The 7,500-nt window shown below is 55.0% G+C and overlaps 1 non-coding gene across 1 annotated transcript in view; it reads left to right on the forward strand.

Annotated features, from left to right (window-relative positions):
• The first annotated feature begins 6,257 nt into the window (after positions 1-6,257).
• Positions 6,258-7,500, forward strand: part of LOC144418752 (small subunit ribosomal RNA) — a 1,810-nt gene continuing 567 nt past the window's right edge. Inside the window, exon 1 of the ribosomal RNA XR_013473657.1 lies at positions 6,258-7,500. This exon is cut by the window's right edge and continues 567 nt beyond it. This is a non-coding gene — a ribosomal RNA (small subunit ribosomal RNA).

Raw genomic sequence — 7,500 nt, forward strand, 5'->3', positions numbered from 1 at the left:
ATTTCGAATGAGCCAAGAAAGAGCGGTGCGGGGCCGGTCGGAGCGCACCCTTTTCTCGGTGGCTGGCGGGCGAGATAGTGCTGCGTCGCCGGCATCGGCGTCGAAAGAAGCCGAGCCGAAAAAAGTTAAAGTACAAACGTGCAAGCATACTAACCTAACCCTAGGTAAGGCATGTCAGAGCGAAAGACAGTAATTTCGAATGAGCCAAGAAAGAGCGGTGCGGGGCCGGTCGGAGCGCACCCTTTTCTAGGTGGCTGGCGGGCGAGAGAGTGCTGCGTCGCCGGCATCGGCGTCGAAAGAAGCCGAGCCAAAAAAAGTTAAAGTACAAACGTGCAAGCATACTAACCTAACCCTAGGTAAGGCATGTCAGAGCGAAAGACAGTAATTTCGAATGAGCCATGAAAGAGCGGTGCGGGGCCGGTCGGAGCGCACCCTTTTCTCGGTGGCTGGCGGGCGAGAGAGTGCTGCGTCGCCGGCATCGGCGTCGAAAGAAGCCGAGCCGAAAAAAGTTAATGTACAAACGTGCAAGCATACTAACCTAACCCTAGGTAAGGCATGTCAGAGCGAAAGACAGTAATTTCGAATGAGCCAAGAAAGAGCGGTGCGGGGCCGGTCGGAGCGCACCCTTTTCTCGGTGGCTGGCGGGCGAGAGAGTGCTGCGTCGCCGGCATCGGCGTCGAAAGAAGCCGAGCCGAAAAAAGTTAATGTACAAACGTGCAAGCATACTAACCTAACCCTAGGTAAGGCATGTCAGAGCGAAAGACAGTAAACTCGAATGAGCCATGAAAGAGCGGTGCGGGGCCGGTCGGAGCGCACCCTTTTCTCGGTGGCTGGCGGGCGAGAGAGTGCTGCGTCGCCGGCATCGGCGTCGAAAGAAGCCGAGCCGAAAAAAGTTAAAGTACAAACGTGCAAGCATACTAACCTAACCCTAGGTAAGGCATGTCAGAGCGAAAGACAGTAATTTCGAATGAGCCAAGAAAGAGCGGTGCGGGGCCGGTCGGAGCGCACCCTTTTCTAGGTGGCTGGCGGGCGAGAGAGTGCTGCGTCGCCGGCATCGGCGTCGAAAGAAGCCGAGCCAAAAAAAGTTAAAGTACAAACGTGCAAGCATACTAACCTAACCCTAGGTAAGGCATGTCAGAGCGAAAGACAGTAATTTCGAATGAGCCATGAAAGAGCGGTGCGGGGCCGGTCGGAGCGCACCCTTTTCTCGGTGGCTGGCGGGCGAGAGAGTGCTGCGTCGCCGGCATCGGCGTCGAAAGAAGCCGAGCCGAAAAAAGTTAAAGTACAAACGTGCAAGCATACTAACCTAACCCTAGGTAAGGCATGTCAGAGCGAAAGACAGTAATTTCGAATGAGCCAAGAAAGAGCGGTGCGGGGCCGGTCGGAGCGCACCCTTTTCTAGGTGGCTGGCGGGCGAGAGAGTGCTGCGTCGCCGGCATCGGCGTCGAAAGAAGCCGAGCCAAAAAAAGTTAAAGTACAAACGTGCAAGCATACTAACCTAACCCTAGGTAAGGCATGTCAGAGCGAAAGACAGTAATTTCGAATGAGCCAAGAAAGAGCGGTGCGGGGCCGGTCGGAGCGCACCCTTTTCTCGGTGGCTGGCGGGCGAGAGAGTGCTGCGTCGCCGGCATCGGCGTCGAAAGAAGCCGAGCCGAAAAAAGTTAAAGTACAAACGTGCAAGCATACTAACCTAACCCTAGGTAAGGCATGTCAGAGCGAAAGACAGTAATTTCGAATGAGCCAAGAAAGAGCGGTGCGGGGCCGGTCGGAGCGCACCCTTTTCTAGGTGGCTGGCGGGCGAGAGAGTGCTGCGTCGCCGGCATCGGCGTCGAAAGAAGCCGAGCCAAAAAAAGTTAAAGTACAAACGTGCAAGCATACTAACCTAACCCTAGGTAAGGCATGTCAGAGCGAAAGACAGTAATTTCGAATGAGCCATGAAAGAGCGGTGCGGGGCCGGTCGGAGCGCACCCTTTTCTCGGTGGCTGGCGGGCGAGAGAGTGCTGCGTCGCCGGCATCGGCGTCGAAAGAAGCCGAGCCGAAAAAAGTTAATGTACAAACGTGCAAGCATACTAACCTAACCCTAGGTAAGGCATGTCAGAGCGAAAGACAGTAATTTCGAATGAGCCAAGAAAGAGCGGTGCGGGGCCGGTCGGAGCGCACCCTTTTCTCGGTGGCTGGCGGGCGAGAGAGTGCTGCGTCGCCGGCATCGGCGTCGAAAGAAGCCGAGCCGAAAAAAGTTAATGTACAAACGTGCAAGCATACTAACCTAACCCTAGGTAAGGCATGTCAGAGCGAAAGACAGTAAACTCGAATGAGCCATGAAAGAGCGGTGCGGGGCCGGTCGGAGCGCACCCTTTTCTCGGTGGCTGGCGGGCGAGAGAGTGCTGCGTCGCCGGCATCGGCGTCGAAAGAAGCCGAGCCGAAAAAAGTTAAAGTACAAACGTGCAAGCATACTAACCTAACCCTAGGTAAGGCATGTCAGAGCGAAAGACAGTAATTTCGAATGAGCCAAGAAAGAGCGGTGCGGGGCCGGTCGGAGCGCACCCTTTTCTAGGTGGCTGGCGGGCGAGAGAGTGCTGCGTCGCCGGCATCGGCGTCGAAAGAAGCCGAGCCAAAAAAAGTTAAAGTACAAACGTGCAAGCATACTAACCTAACCCTAGGTAAGGCATGTCAGAGCGAAAGACAGTAATTTCGAATGAGCCAAGAAAGAGCGGTGCGGGGCCGGTCGGAGCGCACCCTTTTCTCGGTGGCTGGCGGGCGAGAGAGTGCTGCGTCGCCGGCATCGGCGTCGAAAGAAGCCGAGCCGAAAAAAGTTAAAGTACAAACGTGCAAGCATACTAACCTAACCCTAGGTAAGGCATGTCAGAGCGAAAGACAGTAATTTCGAATGAGCCAAGAAAGAGCGGTGCGGGGCCGGTCGGAGCGCACCCTTTTCTAGGTGGCTGGCGGGCGAGAGAGTGCTGCGTCGCCGGCATCGGCGTCGAAAGAAGCCGAGCCAAAAAAAGTTAAAGTACAAACGTGCAAGCATACTAACCTAACCCTAGGTAAGGCATGTCAGAGCGAAAGACAGTAATTTCGAATGAGCCATGAAAGAGCGGTGCGGGGCCGGTCGGAGCGCACCCTTTTCTCGGTGGCTGGCGGGCGAGAGAGTGCTGCGTCGCCGGCATCGGCGTCGAAAGAAGCCGAGCCGAAAAAAGTTAATGTACAAACGTGCAAGCATACTAACCTAACCCTAGGTAAGGCATGTCAGAGCGAAAGACAGTAATTTCGAATGAGCCAAGAAAGAGCGGTGCGGGGCCGGTCGGAGCGCACCCTTTTCTCGGTGGCTGGCGGGCGAGAGAGTGCTGCGTCGCCGGCATCGGCGTCGAAAGAAGCCGAGCCGAAAAAAGTTAATGTACAAACGTGCAAGCATACTAACCTAACCCTAGGTAAGGCATGTCAGAGCGAAAGACAGTAAACTCGAATGAGCCATGAAAGAGCGGTGCGGGGCCGGTCGGAGCGCACCCTTTTCTCGGTGGCTGGCGGGCGAGAGAGTGCTGCGTCGCCGGCATCGGCGTCGAAAGAAGCCGAGCCGAAAAAAGTTAAAGTACAAACGTGCAAGCATACTAACCTAACCCTAGGTAAGGCATGTCAGAGCGAAAGACAGTAATTTCGAATGAGCCAAGAAAGAGCGGTGCGGGGCCGGTCGGAGCGCACCCTTTTCTAGGTGGCTGGCGGGCGAGAGAGTGCTGCGTCGCCGGCATCGGCGTCGAAAGAAGACGAGCCAAAAAAAGTTAAAGTACAAACGTGCAAGCATACTAACCTAACCCTAGGTAAGGCATGTCAGAGCGAAAGACAGTAATTTCGAATGAGCCATGAAAGAGCGGTGCGGGGCCGGTCGGAGCGCACCCTTTTCTCGGTGGCTGGCGGGCGAGAGAGTGCTGCGTCGCCGGCATCGGCGTCGAAAGAAGCCGAGCCGAAAAAAGTTAAAGTACAAACGTGCAAGCATACTAACCTAACCCTAGGTAAGGCATGTCAGAGCGAAAGACAGTAATTTCGAATGAGCCAAGAAAGAGCGGTGCGGGGCCGGTCGGAGCGCACCCTTTTCTAGGTGGCTGGCGGGCGAGAGAGTGCTGCGTCGCCGGCATCGGCGTCGAAAGAAGCCGAGCCAAAAAAAGTTAAAGTACAAACGTGCAAGCATACTAACCTAACCCTAGGTAAGGCATGTCAGAGCGAAAGACAGTAATTTCGAATGAGCCAAGAAAGAGCGGTGCGGGGCCGGTCGGAGCGCACCCTTTTCTCGGTGGCTGGCGGGCGAGAGAGTGCTGCGTCGCCGGCATCGGCGTCGAAAGAAGCCGAGCCGAAAAAAGTTAAAGTACAAACGTGCAAGCATACTAACCTAACCCTAGGTAAGGCATGTCAGAGCGAAAGACAGTAATTTCGAATGAGCCAAGAAAGAGCGGTGCGGGGCCGGTCGGAGCGCACCCTTTTCTAGGTGGCTGGCGGGCGAGAGAGTGCTGCGTCGCCGGCATCGGCGTCGAAAGAAGCCGAGCCAAAAAAAGTTAAAGTACAAACGTGCAAGCATACTAACCTAACCCTAGGTAAGGCATGTCAGAGCGAAAGACAGTAATTTCGAATGAGCCATGAAAGAGCGGTGCGGGGCCGGTCGGAGCGCACCCTTTTCTCGGTGGCTGGCGGGCGAGAGAGTGCTGCGTCGCCGGCATCGGCGTCGAAAGAAGCCGAGCCGAAAAAAGTTAATGTACAAACGTGCAAGCATACTAACCTAACCCTAGGTAAGGCATGTCAGAGCGAAAGACAGTAATTTCGAATGAGCCAAGAAAGAGCGGTGCGGGGCCGGTCGGAGCGCACCCTTTTCTCGGTGGCTGGCGGGCGAGAGAGTGCTGCGTCGCCGGCATCGGCGTCGAAAGAAGCCGAGCCGAAAAAAGTTAATGTACAAACGTGCAAGCATACTAACCTAACCCTAGGTAAGGCATGTCAGAGCGAAAGACAGTAAACTCGAATGAGCCATGAAAGAGCGGTGCGGGGCCGGTCGGAGCGCACCCTTTTCTCGGTGGCTGGCGGGCGAGAGAGTGCTGCGTCGCCGGCATCGGCGTCGAAAGAAGCCGAGCCAAAAAAAGTTAAAGTACAAACGTGCAAGCATACTAACCTAACCCTAGGTAAGGCATGTCAGAGCGAAAGACAGTAATTTCGAATGAGCCATGAAAGAGCGGTGCGGGGCCGGTCGGAGCGCACCCTTTTCTCGGTGGCTGGCGGGCGAGAGAGTGCTGCGTCGCCGGCATCGGCGTCGAAAGAAGCCGAGCCGAAAAAAGTTAAAGTACAAACGTGCAAGCATACTAACCTAACCCTAGGTAAGGCATGTCAGAGCGAAAGACAGTAATTTCGAATGAGCCAAGAAAGAGCGGTGCGGGGCCGGTCGGAGCGCACCCTTTTCTAGGTGGCTGGCGGGCGAGAGAGTGCTGCGTCGCCGGCATCGGCGTCGAAAGAAGCCGAGCCAAAAAAAGTTAAAGTACAAACGTGCAAGCATACTAACCTAACCCTAGGTAAGGCATGTCAGAGCGAAAGACAGTAATTTCGAATGAGCCATGAAAGAGCGGTGCGGGGCCGGTCGGAGCGCACCCTTTTCTCGGTGGCTGGCGGGCGAGAGAGTGCTGCGTCGCCGGCATCGGCGTCGAAAGAAGCCGAGCCGAAAAAAGTTAAAGTACAAACGTGCAAGCATACTAACCTAACCCTAGGTAAGGCATGTCAGAGCGAAAGACAGTAATTTCGAATGAGCCAAGAAAGAGCGGTGCGGGGCCGGTCGGAGCGCACCCTTTTCTCGGTGGCTGGCGGGCGAGAGAGTGCTGCGTCGCCGGCATCGGCGTCGAAAGAAGCCGAGCCGAAAAAAGTTAAAGTACAAACGCGATGCTAATGAGCGAGCCGTTGTCTCGACTAATATGTAGGGGGCGTTCGATCGAGCGTCTGGCTTGAGCGCTTGTCGGCCTAGCAGAACGGTCGCATTGTTATGCCCGGGTTTTAGGCACCGCTGCAGGCGGCCGGCAGAGCTCTTGTTTGTGCGAAACTGAATGGATCGAGCCCGAGAGAGGGCGAGCAAAGAAAAAACGCAAATCGCTCCGCCTGGCACTGCCGGCGAGAGCGTGGACGTCGCGGCCAGCGACTGTCGAAGCCGAGTACGGCCGCAGGCGATCGCCTCGGTCTTAAACGAATGCGACGAGCACGCGCCGGGCGGCCCAGCAAGGGCCGAGCGCAGCTGTCGCAGCTATCTGGTTGATCCTGCCAGTAGTGATATGCTTGTCTCAAAGATTAAGCCATGCAGGTGCAAGTACGAGTTCTCGTAAAGCGAAACTGCGAATGGCTCATTAAATCAGTCTTGGTTTATTTGGTCTCGTAAGCGAAGTGGATAACTGTGGTAATTCTAGAGCTAATACATGCATTAAGCGCCGACTTCGGGAGGCGCGCTTTTATCAGATCAAAACCGACCGGGTTCGTCCTGTGACGTTTGATGACTCTGGATAACCACGCGGATCGTACGGTCTCTGCACCGACGACGTATCATTCAAGTGTCTGCCCTATCAACTGTCGAAGGTACGCTACGTGCCTACCTTTGTGATAACGGGTAACGGGGAATCAGGGTTCGATTCCGGAGAGGGAGCCTGAGAAACGGCTACCACATCCAAGGAAGGCAGCAGGCGCGCAAATTACCCATTCCCGACACGGGGAGGTAGTGACGAAAAATAACAATACAGGACTCTAACGAGGCCCTGTAATTGGAATGAGTACATCCTAAAACTCTTAACGAGTATCCATTGGAGGGCAAGTCTGGTGCCAGCAGCCGCGGTAATTCCAGCTCCAACAGTGTATGCTAAAGTTGTTGCGGTTGAAAAGCTCGTAGTTGGATTTTGGGCGAGCGCCGCCGGTCCGTCGCAAGGCGTGTCACTGGTTGCGTTCGCCTCACCTTCGGTTCTCCGTCGGTGCTCTTGACTGAGTGTCGGCGGTGGCCGATAAGTTTACTTTGAAAAAATTAGAGTGTTCAAAGCAGGCTGTTCGCCTGCATAGTGTTGCATGGAATAATGGAATAGGACCTCGGTTCTATTTTGTTGGTTTTCGGAGCACGAGGTAATGATTAAGAGGGACAGACGGGGGCGTCCGTACTCTGCCGTTAGAGGTGAAATTCTTGGATCGGCGGAAGACGAACTACTGCGAAAGCATTCGCCAAGAATGTTTTCTTTAATCAAGAGCGAAAGTCAGAGGTTCGAAGACGATCAGATACCGTCCTAGTTCTGACTATAAACGATGCCAACTAGCGATCGGGAGGCGTTACCATGACGACCTTTCCGGCAGCTTCCGGGAAACCAAAGTCTTTGGGTTCCGGGGGAAGTATGGTTGCAAAGCTGAAACTTAAAGGAATTGACGGAAGGGCACCACCAGGAGTGGAGCCTGCGGCTTAATTTGACTCAACACGGGGAAACTCACCCGGCCCGGACACAGGTAGGATTGACAGAT

The sequence above is a fragment of the Styela clava genome, unplaced genomic scaffold (genome assembly GCF_964204865.1).
Source record: "Styela clava unplaced genomic scaffold, kaStyClav1.hap1.2 HAP1_SCAFFOLD_114, whole genome shotgun sequence".
In the NCBI taxonomy this organism is placed as follows: Eukaryota; Metazoa; Chordata; class Ascidiacea; order Stolidobranchia; family Styelidae; genus Styela; species Styela clava.